The sequence below is a fragment of the Polistes canadensis genome, unplaced genomic scaffold (genome assembly GCF_001313835.1).
Source record: "Polistes canadensis isolate GaletaPanama2010 unplaced genomic scaffold, ASM131383v1 scaffold_30, whole genome shotgun sequence".
NCBI lineage: Eukaryota > Metazoa > Arthropoda > Insecta > Hymenoptera > Vespidae > Polistes > Polistes canadensis.
In genome coordinates this window covers 958,339-972,711 of record NW_014569577.1, presented here as the reverse complement: position 1 = coordinate 972,711, position 14,373 = coordinate 958,339, and positions in this window count along the sequence as shown.

Here is a 14,373-nt window from a genome sequence, read left to right as displayed (position 1 = left end):
CATTTTTATCCAATTTGATTATTAAATTTCTTAGTTTATGCTAATTGTATAAGAATTTTAATGAAAATACAAAATTAAATATATGTATTAAATGTATTTACAAAGGAATAATTTAATATGTTTTTTTTTTTCTTCTTTATTCAATATTCGAAGTTCACTCAAAAATCAGATAAATATTTGCATCGTTGCATGGTACGACCCTTATATAGGCCGGTTGGATGCACAAACCCCTTTTGGACCCTTTTGCATGAATAACTCGTATATGGGTCTAATAATAATGAATTAAATTCAATTAAATACAGTTGAGAATTCTATTCGTTTTATTCCAAACTGATTGTTACCTGTATAACTGTAATATGTCATCGTAAAAATGATTATAGAAAATACTGGATGATAAAATTATTGCTGAAAATATTGCTCTATAAGTTAAATGTATATATTTATTATTATATTTTTTATTACAAAAAATAGAAAGAAAATATATAAAATTATTGTAAAACGTTTTGTTAGGCTTCAATTTCATACAACTGTGTGTACTCTGATAAGATCTGACAGTTAAACCCTGATTGACAAGTTAGACAAGACAAAAGGTTTTGACGTGCAACAGAAAAACATGACTGTCACATTGCCATGGAAAAAAATTTATGATAGACTTCGAGTCTAAATGTTTTCCAATTTTTTCCAATATTTCTACTTCACTCTGATTTTTTCTTCCTTAGATTTAACAAATTTCTTCAGAAGAGAAAAAAATAAATTAAAAGAAAAATAAATAAATCGAGAATATTTTTTTCAATCACATTACTTGTTCAACGTTTCGAAATATTAATATTTAATATTATTCCTCTCTCGCAACACGAAAACACTTTATTATCTAAATCTAACTCGTGCTTCCACAGTTTATTCAACTATAAGATTTCTATATAGAATTGCATAAAGGATTTCCGTAATCTTCCTATTCATATTGCAATTCGCCTAAATCAATTAAACTTGTTTGACTACGTTGATAAGACTACGTTCGAGTCTCGTCGACTATTCCGAATGAATTAATTTATTAATATTTTCTAACTCTCGCACACAATATTGTCAATTATTTTCCATATATATATTATATTAACACATCATTGTATAAAATTATTATTAACAAAAAAATAAAAACTAATTTATCGTTCTAAAAAAAAAAAAAGAAAATAAGTGCGTGCATATATGTTGAATAACCTACACGTATTGTTGTTTAGTAGATAACATAAACGTGTTGGTAGCTTTATATTTTATACGAAGCATCGGTGTTTGTACATCGTGAAATAAAATAGTAGGGTGATTGCCGAGGTGGGTTTGTAGTTATAGCCGGTACTTTACAGCTAAAGAAAGCTCGGTGTAGAAGCAATTTTATTAGAGTCCGTATCTACACCTACAGTTATATGTATAGGTTCTCTTATTCTCTCTCTCTCTCTCTCTTTCGTTTTTCATCTTTGTATACCTTGCTTGTTCCTTGTCTTTCGACTTCGTTGAAGAAGTCTACCTACCGAATATTCTGTCTCATTCTCTCTACCATTCTCTCTCTTTTTCTATTTTCTCATGTGTATTCACGAACACGAGGATAATGTACGTTGAATTTCACAAGAGTAGGTTATACAAGAGGTACGAGAAAGGTTGCTTACCATGCTCGAGCAATGCACTTGCGGACTGGGAAATTATGCGAGCAACCGAGTTCTACGTTTTTCCTTGCAGTGCACACTTTCCTTCCACCGTCTCAACGACTTCTCGACTATTCCCTTTTCGCGATGTCTGACGTTCCTAAAACTTCCACGGAATGTCCTCGCTTAAAAAGGTAGTAGTAGTGGTAGTAGTACATTTTCACGTTTTGCAAGAAACGATTGGGCGCGATAACTTTATCTTAAGAAAGAACGAGAGAAACTACGAGAAAAACAAAATTAAATACTTCGAGAGAAAAAAAAAAGAAAAAAAAAAAAAAGAAAATAGAAATAATTTCAAGGATCCAATTAGCGACTAGTTTCCCAAACGAACGTGACACGGTAGAAGAAGAAAAATAAGAAAATGAAAAAGTATCTTATCGTAGAAAATTTTACATACAATTATCTCATGAATTATTCCTTATTCAAAATATATAACTTACTTTATTTCGAACTGGGACATTCAACAGGGATGGGTAACAAATCTTTTCCAGGTGTAGGTACTACGTGCTTCCAAGATTTCTACCAGTGAACCCGTGTTTTTTTTTAATGGAACTCTACGTTTTTACTTATGTTGACGTATAACCTGATTCTCGACAAATTTATGTGAGCCTAAATATAAATCTAAACAAGATTTGTTTACTATCGTAAGACGCGCGTTCCACTTATTTTGAAAACGAATTTAAATCCCCTTCTGTTCGAAATATTTTCTTGATATAAGACAAAAATTAATTAAAAGCGTGTAATATACTTTTTACGTTTATAAACGATTAATTATAATTACTTTAAAATTATCATTAACCAATATGAAAAAATCTAACGCAAGGATGGAAAATGATTGTCCCTTTTTTCCAATGTGATTACGAAATACTTCAAAGAGATTCACGAGAAACGTCGAATATTTTTCCTCCGTTAGGAAAGATCCTTTTTCGACAAAGTATTTCGACAAATGGCACTTAACGGTAAGGCATGTAACTCATCCCTGTAAAGCTAGAAAATCAGTGTCCATCGAGAGAAGATGAAATGGGATAGGAAGAACGATCCTTGAAATGCTCCCACGCAATTCGTAATCTCATTTGGAATGATTCCATTTTCTCTCTCGTTTTGATCCTCACGGGGACGAGGAAAATGTTTTAGAAGCGAGGAATTGTGAAAAGACGACGATAGAGGCATTCTTGCGTAAGAGGAACCGATCTGGAATCAAAAAGAACCGATGGAAACTACTCCTTCATGCCACCTACTCAAGCTTTTATTCAACATAAATCATCATCTCGATCCCATTATCCTCAAATATCGAAATACCACCTAAATGACAACGTTCGACCGATTTCACTAAAGTATTCCGTCTTCTTTTTTGTTTTTATTTATATATACATATACACCAAGCTCACAAATGAGTATGGTTGAAATCAACAAGAAGAAAAAATTGGAAATGTATAACATTTTACTTTGTTAAATTTATCAAATTGATATGAATTCACGATCGAATAGTCAAAAACCATAATCTTTTATATTCAACTCGGACAGGTTTAGCACGTAAAATGCAATATTTTCTTCTCGAAATATTAAACAAATCCGCGTATATGACAAAAAAACAAAAAGGAACGAATAAAATTGGTTGAAACAATTTTTCATCTTTCGTACGTACGTTCGTTTGTTTGTACAATAAAAAAAAAAATATGTCGTAGAAAAAGAAATACGACATAACACTACTAGTTCGTTATTTATTTTCGTTTAAAACTGTCGAGCTCTAACACATTACTATAGGAATTTTACCAATGGCGTATAATAATTAATATTTACTCCCGCGATCATCCATTGGGAAATGAGTATAACTGAAAGAGAGAGAAACCGGTGCTTGTGGCACGCGCGGAGACGCAGAGAAAATCGAAAATTTTGCAAAATATAATTAATACCAGTATGTTCTAGTACTCTCGTAGTAGTTTGCACTACTACCACCACCACCACCACCACCACCACCACCACCACCACCACCACCACCACCGTCACCAACAATTCAACGGTTACCCATTTCGATGGCTTCGTTCAAGTTAAACAATCGTGACCCGTAATAATAACGAATGATAATCCGATAAATCTTCGACGCTTCTGGCGTTCGGGAAACGCAAAGTAAATCGGTATTCCCTTTACGATATCACGTGTGTGCGCGGATAACAACATTAATTATTAATTTTAATCGAGCAACGTTTATTGCTTTATTCGTTCGTGGGTGCGTGCGTGCGTGTATGCGTGCGTGCGTGTTAGTTCAATGCCGATTTCTCGTCGTTTACGAAGTAATACGACAATTCATTAAAGTCATTCGCACGAAAGCAGAACCAAGCAAAGGTTTTTCGATAATTTATCTCATGCTAATTAACTTTATTCGTTTAAATGTTGATCCTACTAATAATCGATACGATTTGTATTCGAACTATCCACACATTTTTCTAAGATTTCTATTACGATTAAATTTTCTCTCTCTCTCTCTCTCTCTCTCTCCCTAACTCATTACATTGATTTTATCTTCAATATTATTTTAATCTACCAAAGAATCGATTAGAAGCTATTTAATTTCTAAAGAACGTACTTGCACAAATACATACATATATATATAATATATCATACGTAATATATATCTTGATTTTACTAGTATATATCATCGTATATTCTCAACTATATTTGAAAAGGATACGAAAGAACGTCAGACTTTATTAAAGTTATGCTCGAGTCGTACGTTCTCTCACCTCATGGCATGCCATCGAAAAAATTTGTCGTAACGCTCAACTACGCTTTAATAACTCGGACACGGTTTAGCAATCCCGAGCACGACACACCACGAAATATTATATTTACCTAAAAACCTTTCTAAAAGTCTATATATATATATAATATATAAATATCTATACATATATATACATATATATATATATGTGTATAAAATATACGTATACAGTAGGCAACGAGTATTTACCTGCAACAGTAGGATGAATAATTTTACGAGCGCGCCGAGTGCATTTAATCCATTTTCATCAGCGATGCTACGAAATTACATATCTTCCTGGTACGATAACAATATCGATGATTTTCATTGAAACGAAAATTCGAACGAGTCTCTGGTGGCAATGCTGATGAGGTGGATAGTTGTATGAACAAAAGAGAGAAAGAGAGAAAGAGAGAGAGAGAGAGAGAGAGAGAAAGAGAGAAAGAGAGAGAGAGAGAGAGAAAGAGAAAGATAGACCGTGATTGCCAAAATGTGCTATAACCGTTGATACGAGTGTGCTAAATCGCCTAGAAAATGTTTCCCCCTACCTAAGGACACCGTCATTACGATCAACGTAACATGAAAAACGATCGTTTCACGTGATTAAGACCTTAAGAAAAAAATAAAAAATTAAAGAGAGAGAGAGAGAGAGAGAGAGAGAAGAACCATTTGCGAGGCGTAACAGAAGATAAGAAATATCTAATTCGTTCCTTTAATATCTCGTATAAAAAAGAAAAAAAAAAAGAAAGAAGGAAGAGAGGATGGGGGAGGATTAAAAGCGTCAGAATATTTTCAAACGGAATTCAATGTCCTCGTGGGAGTACCGACTTGGTGGCATAAAAATATATCGAACGTGATTTATTAAATCTGACGATGGCAACGTTCAATCTCGATCTCTTACGATTCAACAATAATGGTTTTAAAATGATTCTATCAATTCGGAGTCGTATTTCCGTCTCCCTCATATTCGAATAGATCGTGAATGAAGATAGAGTAAGGACTATTTTCTAATTTATGCAAGACGTGTATTTGAAATAACGACACCATTTAAGAGAGAAAAGCCCCAGCAGTGTTCCACTTTTCTCGAAGGAGAGTACTATCAGACATCCTTTCTATATAAGGGCAACCTAGCCCTTTTAAAGCAAACGAGAAACTTACCACCCTCGACAGTAAACGACCAGATCCCAGTTCAAGTCACTTTGGCTTTTCGTACAGACGAAAATACTCCTACAGTTACATTTTTAGTTGAATAAAAACCCACGAATTTTCTTTTCTGTGTATGTGTATATATATATAATGTGTGTGTGTGTGTATATGGATGTTGTACCTGGTCGTATAGAAGTTCGTAACAAAACCACGCGTTATAGAAAAGGAAAGAGAGAGAGAAAGAGAGAGAGAAATAAAAAGAAATAACAAAAAGTCTCGGCTACGTGCCAGTTTCTTGAAGAAAAATGGATAAAACGTCGTTGACAAGCAACGACCCGTCCATCGATGAAATTCTCCTTTACTCTTTTCCTTTATCGTCCTTCCACCATTTCCCAAATGGTAAGAGCCGTGTTTCTTGATGTCTCTTCGATTGATTCCAAAAGAATTCTGAGTTATCCGAGAGGAAATTACGTGCACGTGGTTCACGTTAATGCTTTTATTCGCGAACACCTGTAAACTTTCTTTACATTTTCTTTTTTTTATTATTTCTTTTTATTCTTTCTGTCTCAACTATCATTGACAATGTTCAACGACTCAACGTTTTTCAACAACTTTTCAAATCCTTTCGCAAACCGATAATCTACAATATATGCACCTTTTTAATTTATCGAATAATTGTTAATAAATTCAAACAAATCATTCTCTCGCATTTAAACAAAAATAAAATGTATTATAATGATTTTTGACTGAGCATATATTGACAATATTATTATTATTATTATTATTATTTATTTATTATATATAATATTATTATATTAAAAAATACATCTGTCTGTAAAAAAAATCAATTAATGAATGTAGAAAGAGTATTAGAAAATTTAGTTCTTAATTATATTCTTAGATGGAATAGAAAGGTGAGATTTTTTTGTTTGATCGAAAATAAAATGTAGTAGAAACTAAAACGGCAGAATAAGCAAGAGAAGAATGTTATGGACCAAGTGGTTGAGAGTTCGAGTGCACCGGGTATAAAAGAAAATCTTGATGCAACGAAATTGTATGAAACGACACGCGTCTATGTTTCTAACCATGTTCTACCCCTCCCCTCCTTTTCTTCCATTCTCTTTAACTCTGTTCTTTCGTTTTATTCTTTCTTCGAAAGCACTTCTCTCTTTCTCTCTCTCCCTCTTTCTCTCTCAAATATACTTTTCTTTTACATTAACGTTTTATATCAAAAGAAACAAAGAAATATTAAAGTAGGAAAAAAGAGAGGGAAAAGAGTTAGAAATGAGGAAAAGTAAAATTTCCTCGTTATAAGCATTCATCTCGTATCCGCATAAACCGCTATGAATTCGTTAAAGCGAAATAACAAACACAAATCACATTTATGTTTAAACGAAATAATGCAGCTCGTTGTACGTATACGTACGTCCATTTTACTTTTCTATAAACGACGGAAAATCTTCAAATAATCTAGAACAAGATGGCAAAAATGATAATAAAAAAAAGTAAGTATAATCAGTTAAAACTTGTTAGATTGTTTTCCTTGAAGACTCGTTGGTATAATACTAAAAGGAGAGAGAATATCCGATTTTTGTTATGTTTAACAATTGATTGGTCATCCTACGTTTTATCTGTTATTTAAATTATTTAAATAAGAATAATTACAAAGTAAATATCTATTAATAATATTTGGAATAGGAAATAATTTTAATTTAATATTTTATTAGATGACAATTTTCAACTCGAAATCACTATTATATACGAACGTTTAAAGAAATGTATATTAGTTATGATCAAAACAATAAAAAATATAAATAGAATACATTAAAATGTCGAACGCAATTGAAATAATTGTTAATTAATCGAAAGAAATGTCTATTGGTGTTTAAAACCTCGGAATATGTTTGGAGCACCGTCCTCTTCGAAATTCCCCTTCAGACTGGGCCTTTGTCCTCTATGTAAATAATTTTATTGAAAGTTGTTTATATGACTTTCCGAACGTTGCGCATGTGTATAAAGGGAATAATTCATCTAATCAATAAATCTTAAGATTAAAATGTTCTCATTTTAGTATTTTTTCATTTATATGTTATTGTTTAAACTAATGTACATTTTTTTTAACGTTCCTTTGCAGTGGTGACTTCGGAGGGGGAAATTTTCATCGAAAAGAATATCACATCGTAATAATATAATATTTAAAGTATGTTAATGTGTATATGTAATGCTTATACAAGTACATATATGTTTAAACAATCTGAAATATAAAAAGAGAGTGTATTAAAATATTAAAATAAGTGTTAATTAATCGATAGAAATACCTATTGTTGTTAAAAAGTTTGAAATATTTGATCTATGCACTGTCCTCTTTGAAATCTAACGTTGAAATGAGCCTTTGCCTTCTATATAATTACTTTTATTGAAAGTTGTTTATATGACTTTCCGAACGTTGCGCATGTGTATAAAGGGAATATAATTCATTTAATCAATAAATCTTAAGATTACAACGTTCTCATTTTAGTATTCTTTTAATTTTTATGTAATTGTTTAAACTAATGTACATTTATTTGAACGTTCCTGTGCAGTGGTCACTTCGGAGGAGGAAATTCTCATCGAAAAGAATATCACATCGAAATTATTTAATATTCAAACTAGGTTTATAAGTATATGTAATGCTTATACTAGTACATATATGTGTTTAAATAATCTGAAATATAAGTAGAGTGTGTTAAAATATTAAAATAATTGTTAATTAATTGAAGGAAATGTCTATTGTTGTTTAAAAGCATAGATTATACGTTCGGCACACCGTCCTCTTCGAAATTCACTTTTATACTGGCACGTTGTTTTCTATGAAAAGTTTTTTATTGAATATTATTAATATGGCTTTCAGAAGAAATAATGTAATAATAAACAGAGGATTTGTATTTTAATTATAAATACACATGCACAAACGCGTACAGAGACACAGAGAGATACACTTTTTCCTTCGATCCATGTACGCTCTTGTAAAACGAGATAGTCGTGGAAGAAGAAACAAAGAAACGTAATTTCGCGTATAATTTCTTTAACGAAGAACCCCAAAGAAGAGAAGAGAAGAGAAGAGAAGAGAAGAGAAGAGAAGAGAAAAGAAAAGAAGAGAAAAGAAATGCAAGCAAGCAAGCAAGCAAGCAAACAAGCAGACACTTTAATTTGCCGCAATATCAAAAGAAAATAATAAAATGTGGAAACTCTCATTAGCGTAATACTCATTCTGAAACGAGAATGGGGGAGGGGATAGGTTAGGTGGAGAAAAGCACGGAATAGGGTGAAATTACTGGAAGACCTAACGATAACGCCGTATTGAAACTGCTAGCTCGAGATGGTAAAGGAAAAGCGAATCTTGTCTTCCTAACATAAAACTAGATTATCCTGGAAACTGATGGAACTGGTGTAGCAAGCTTGCGGTCCCGTTCTCGAATAAGTATGTAGTTTCCCGTACTACCTAAAAGATATAGTACTTGATTTGCTCTCCTAGCCGAAGTATGATAAAAGATAAAACAATATGTTATAAACAAACTTCATTTTCCCAGATTGGTTTGTACTCGTTTTAAACTAAATAAACTAACTGCAATCTCTCTCTCTCTCTCTCTCTCTCTCTCTTTCTCTCGTCTACATCGCTGAGATAATAACACATCTAAAAAGTAAAATATTTCATTAACGATACGTACACAAAAATGAATATTTTATGCTAATTCGATAAAGGACCGTAATCATTATTACGAGAAGATGAAAGATAATTGTTAAATTGTTAGAAACCGTATATATATAAGAAATAATAAGATAAATAGATTTAACATAAATTATAGGAGTAAGTATATATTGTTTTTATCGTGTTGCTTTAATAAACTCTCATTTTAGTCATGTCGTTAAATTTACCGCAGTAATTTATACGGAAATCGTACAACAACAGTATGACACTACGTGGTACGTGGTTATTTCCGTCCGTAGAGAGAAACAGAATAGTCCTGTCATCTTAGACCACATTCGATTTATGTTCACAATGCATCTCCCACGGAAATCGTTGTTCACCCTGTTCCCCGTTCAATTCTATTATTCGCTTTTAATTAGCAAATAGACTTCTAATCAACTAAATCTACTATATATACACGTGATAAATTTAACATCACAATCTACAATTACGTGCCACGCATCTACATTTATAAAACAAATTAAATTAAACGTTAAACAAACAAATAAAAATAAATAAATACAAATAACCCAACACACACACACACAACATGTGCCAACGAATATAAATGATAATGATATTCGTTTTAATACGAACTCTATCAATACCTACGATGACATTTCAAACAAGTTATTAATAAGATCGTTAAGAAACGTAATTAACAATACGAATAATTATTAACATCAAATTGAAAAGAAAATGAAAGAAAAGAAAAGATTGAGTGAGTGAGTGGCAATTTTCGAGCATTCTCGTTGCTAATTGAGTTGGGATAATAGGAGACACCACACCAGTCGAGCATCCAGTCACTGCATAATAATTACAATAACAATAACAATAACAATAATAATAATAATAATAATAGTAAAATAATAATAATAATGAAATTGTGTACGTCTTCGAGAGTCGAGATTTTCGATGATTAATTAAGAGTTAACAACTATAACTGAGAGAGAACTCGATATAATATAAGCAAGTATTTTATTACGAAGCTGCATTCTACCTTTCCTTCTTTCCCTCTCCCTCTCTCTCTCTCTCTCTCTCTCTCTCTCTCTCTCTCTCTCACTCTCTCTTTGTTCTCCTCGAGGCAAGGAAACAAATTAATCAAGAAGGAATACATTAGGCTCGTGTCCGTGCAACGGTGGCGCTCGTTAGACAACATCGAGGCTGCTAATAAATTTAATGAAAACATCTGTCAAATCACCGAGGACACGAGTCATCCTTGTTCTCTCCTAGGAAAGTATCTACCTAACCACGCCGAGACGACAGCCATAATTAATGACACGCCCGGCGATATAACGACGAATTACTCGTCAAGCATTTAAGCTTTCTTCTTTTCTTTCCCCCTCGATTTTCCTTTTTCTTTTTTCTCTATTATTTCTTACTTTTTTTCTTTTTCTTTTGTTTCTTTCACGAATAAAGGATATTATCGAAAGTCGTTAACAACCTGGCTACGTTGAATTACTAATTTCCCCTTTTCTCCTACATCTCAGATTACTATAGACAAGCAATTATGGCCACCATAAAAAAGAAAAAAAAGAAAAACAATTGTGCTGTTGAGTTCAAATAAAAGATACGAATTATTTTTGAAAATGTATGATAAGTGTGAGAAAGGGTTTTGTATTAGAAATGATTCGAACCTCATGATAACAAAAGATAGTGTAATAAAGAATGAAAATAATATTTTCTAAAATCTATCGTTCACACACATCGTTGCGTCAATTCGTCGTCGTCGTAAAGTTAGAATTAGATTTACGAAAAATATTTCCACGTTTTTCTAAGTATCCACTTTGTACAATTCTTCTTCTCTCTTTAAGAAATTTCTAACGTTATTGAACGTTATCTTTCAAAATGCCTTCTAATACCGATAAATCGACCAACGAGAAATAGCTTCGTTACATCTATCCAAAGATAAACGTAATATTACGAAGAAGAAGAAGATGAAGAAGAAGAAGAAGAAGAAAAAAAAGAAAAGGAAAATATCTAAACGAGACTAGAAAATTGCATGCATAAAAGCTGGGATTAGAAACTCTCGCGGCGAATCATTATAGAGTTTATGTGAACGAACGAAAAAAGATAAGAAATAAAAATAGAGTGAAAGAGTGAAAGAGAGAGATAGAACGCTTCGCGTTATTTCAACGATGTTTTTCTTTAGTATACGAGAATAGATTATTTTTTAAGACTTTATTCTCTTTCTCTCTTTCTCTTCCAATCTATCAGACACATTCATATCTACGTTAGAAATAAATCGCTGTCATAGTTTTCCTTTTTCCTTATACGTACACGTTTAGAAGAAGAAAAAAAGAAAAAGGAAAAAAAAAAGAAAAAGGGAAAGGAAGAACGTGAAAGCACGAAATCCTCCGTCATAAAGTTTATCGACGAAGTCAGCTAGTACTTCACGATGAAAACGGACGAAGGAAGGCAAGTGAGTGACGAGAGAAAGAGAGAGAGAGAGAGAGAGAGAGAGGAAAGAATACCAGTAGACGACGACGAAGGCTGTTATTCTGACGGAAATTTCTCGAATAAATATTTCTATCGGTTGTCAACCACCCACTCCCCACCGCCCCCCCTACCTCACCTCTGTGACGCAACTCCACCAACGAATTCGCATCCGTTCCGATGATTTTTCGACAAAATATCGTATAAAAGAAAAATTTTCAAGATCTGGACCAACTATAAAGGTAACCGAATTTCTTCGATCGAAATTCTTGCAAATGGAATCGTCGGAAGAAAGATGACGGAATTTCGTCTAAAGAAGATTGCTAGACGTTTTGCTAGTTCCGCTTTGTTAAGACACCGATGACGACAACGACGAGAGAGAGAGAGAGAGGAAGAGCATTCCCTATCGTTGACAAAAATATACTACCGACGACACTATTATAGAGATGACTTACTATACCACCACCACCACCACCATCACTAATCTACGTTCGCGTTTATCTCGACAATTTTATTTTATTTTTATTAACGAATAATGTGCCACCGTAAAAGTTGTAAGATAACACGAACGTAAAAACCCAATTATATCGAAATAATTTCCAAATTAATTCGTTGAAATGAATCAATTAATCGTCATACTTAAAAAAGAAAAAAAACGTTCTATTCCAAAAATCTTTCTTTCGCGAACTTTTAAATTAATCCTTTCAATATTTTTCATCATCGATCAATCTAATAGAAAACTTAAGTTACGGGTCAACGTAACCACCCCCTCCACCGCCTCATAGAAGACACGCCAGGTCGCTATCGAACTTCCCTGAAGCTTTCTGCGTCAATTTCTTGTTCGCGTATAGAAACATAAAAAAGAAAAGTATAACAAAAGCCCTAGAGAGAAAGAGGAAAAATAAAAAAAAAGAAAAAAGAAAAAAAGAGTATAAAGAGATACCGTTTGGACAGGCTTTGTATAAGCTCTAGACTCGGTGGAACGTGCATCCGGGCGCGACTTCATTCGAAACGCATCGGTACTCTCTCGCGGTTCACCTTTTCAGGACTTCGAAAAATAAAAGCAAACGCGTATCAACGCGAAATGGTATTGAACGAAATACGAAGATAGAGAAAATGTTAGAATAGTTGTTTTCTAGAATGCTTTCGCGAGAAAGATAGAATTCTATAAGTGAATATAAGAGAAAGGTAGAGATAAATAAAAAGAAAGAAAAAAAGAGAGAAAGAGAGAGAGAGAGAAAGGGAAAAGAACAAATTGTTACACGATAGTTAGCGAGGATGTGGAATTGGCAGGCAGCAGTTGCATCGTACCGGCCGGCTTTTTCCACCTGATAAAATTTAACCAATTAACGTCAATCGGTAACTTACTTGCCGCCTAGCTATAAACTCAAGAGGCATCGAGAGATTCGGCTTGTTTGTACATTTCCACTATTCCTCTCTCTCTCTCTCTCTCTCTCTCTCTCTCTCTCTCTTTGGTATTGCCAGTCGTTTCAAATTTATTGGATCTCGCGGTCGGATAAACGAAAAGAAAATACGGAGAACGTACGCTTTGTAAAAACACACATCGTACACGCTCGTTCGGAAATAAATATTGATCCTTTAACGTTGTATCCGTAACGAAAGAGAGAGAAAGAGACAAGGTTGGAAAAAGAAAAAGATAGAAAATATTCTATCTCTCTTTCTCTCGCCCCGTTTTTAACGTAAACTCGTTGCTACCATGAAAAGCGTTAATTCGGTAACATAATGAATGGCTATCGCCCCGAATCACCTGTTTTTCCCACCCACCACCACTCCGTCCTCTTTCTTTCTCTACTCCCCTATTTCACTTCTTTTTTTTTTGTTCCAAGGATAAAGGATCTATCCCGACGAGCGTAGCCCGTGGCGGTGCCGATTTTAACGAGAGAAACGAGCGCGCAACATTACGCATGAATTTCCTCCCGCCCCCCCCCCCGGCAACCACCCCCCCTGCAAAATTGGGTTAATGGAGAAGCGTAATCAGACGAACGACTTTTTTTCGCAATTATTACGAACATTATAAAAATATGTTCCTACCGACGACATCATAATATTATATGCGCCCTAATATCTAACGAAACGCAATAAAAATCAAATGAGAAAGAAAAAGTGAAGGAATTGAATGAATAGTTACGTATGAACAAAAAATCAGTACGTAGATTTAAAAGAAAAAAAAGTAGGTACGAGAGAGATGATATCATTATCGGAAAAGGAAATGTTTAAGATTCCATTAACGAAACTCTATTCGATTTCTATTACTCACCCCCAGCCGAACTCTCTTTCTCCCGTTGATCGGGGTATTCCTCGAGGGCCAATTAATCTCTCTATTAATTGATTACCTTCGCGATATCGTGTGACTTTAATTTTCTCCAAAGGTAGATGATAGTACTCGAAGGTTCGCTACGAATTCTAAAGACATTTTACTCGTCTCGTATTTCTCATTTCATCTTTCTCTTTTACCCACTTACACCACCCACCCACTTTCCATTTAACCCACCAGCAAATATATAATATATATAGATATATATAGGTATATATAGGTATGCATACTCTCTTTCTCTTTTCCACGCTTTGTCAACCTGCACACGTTGGATAAT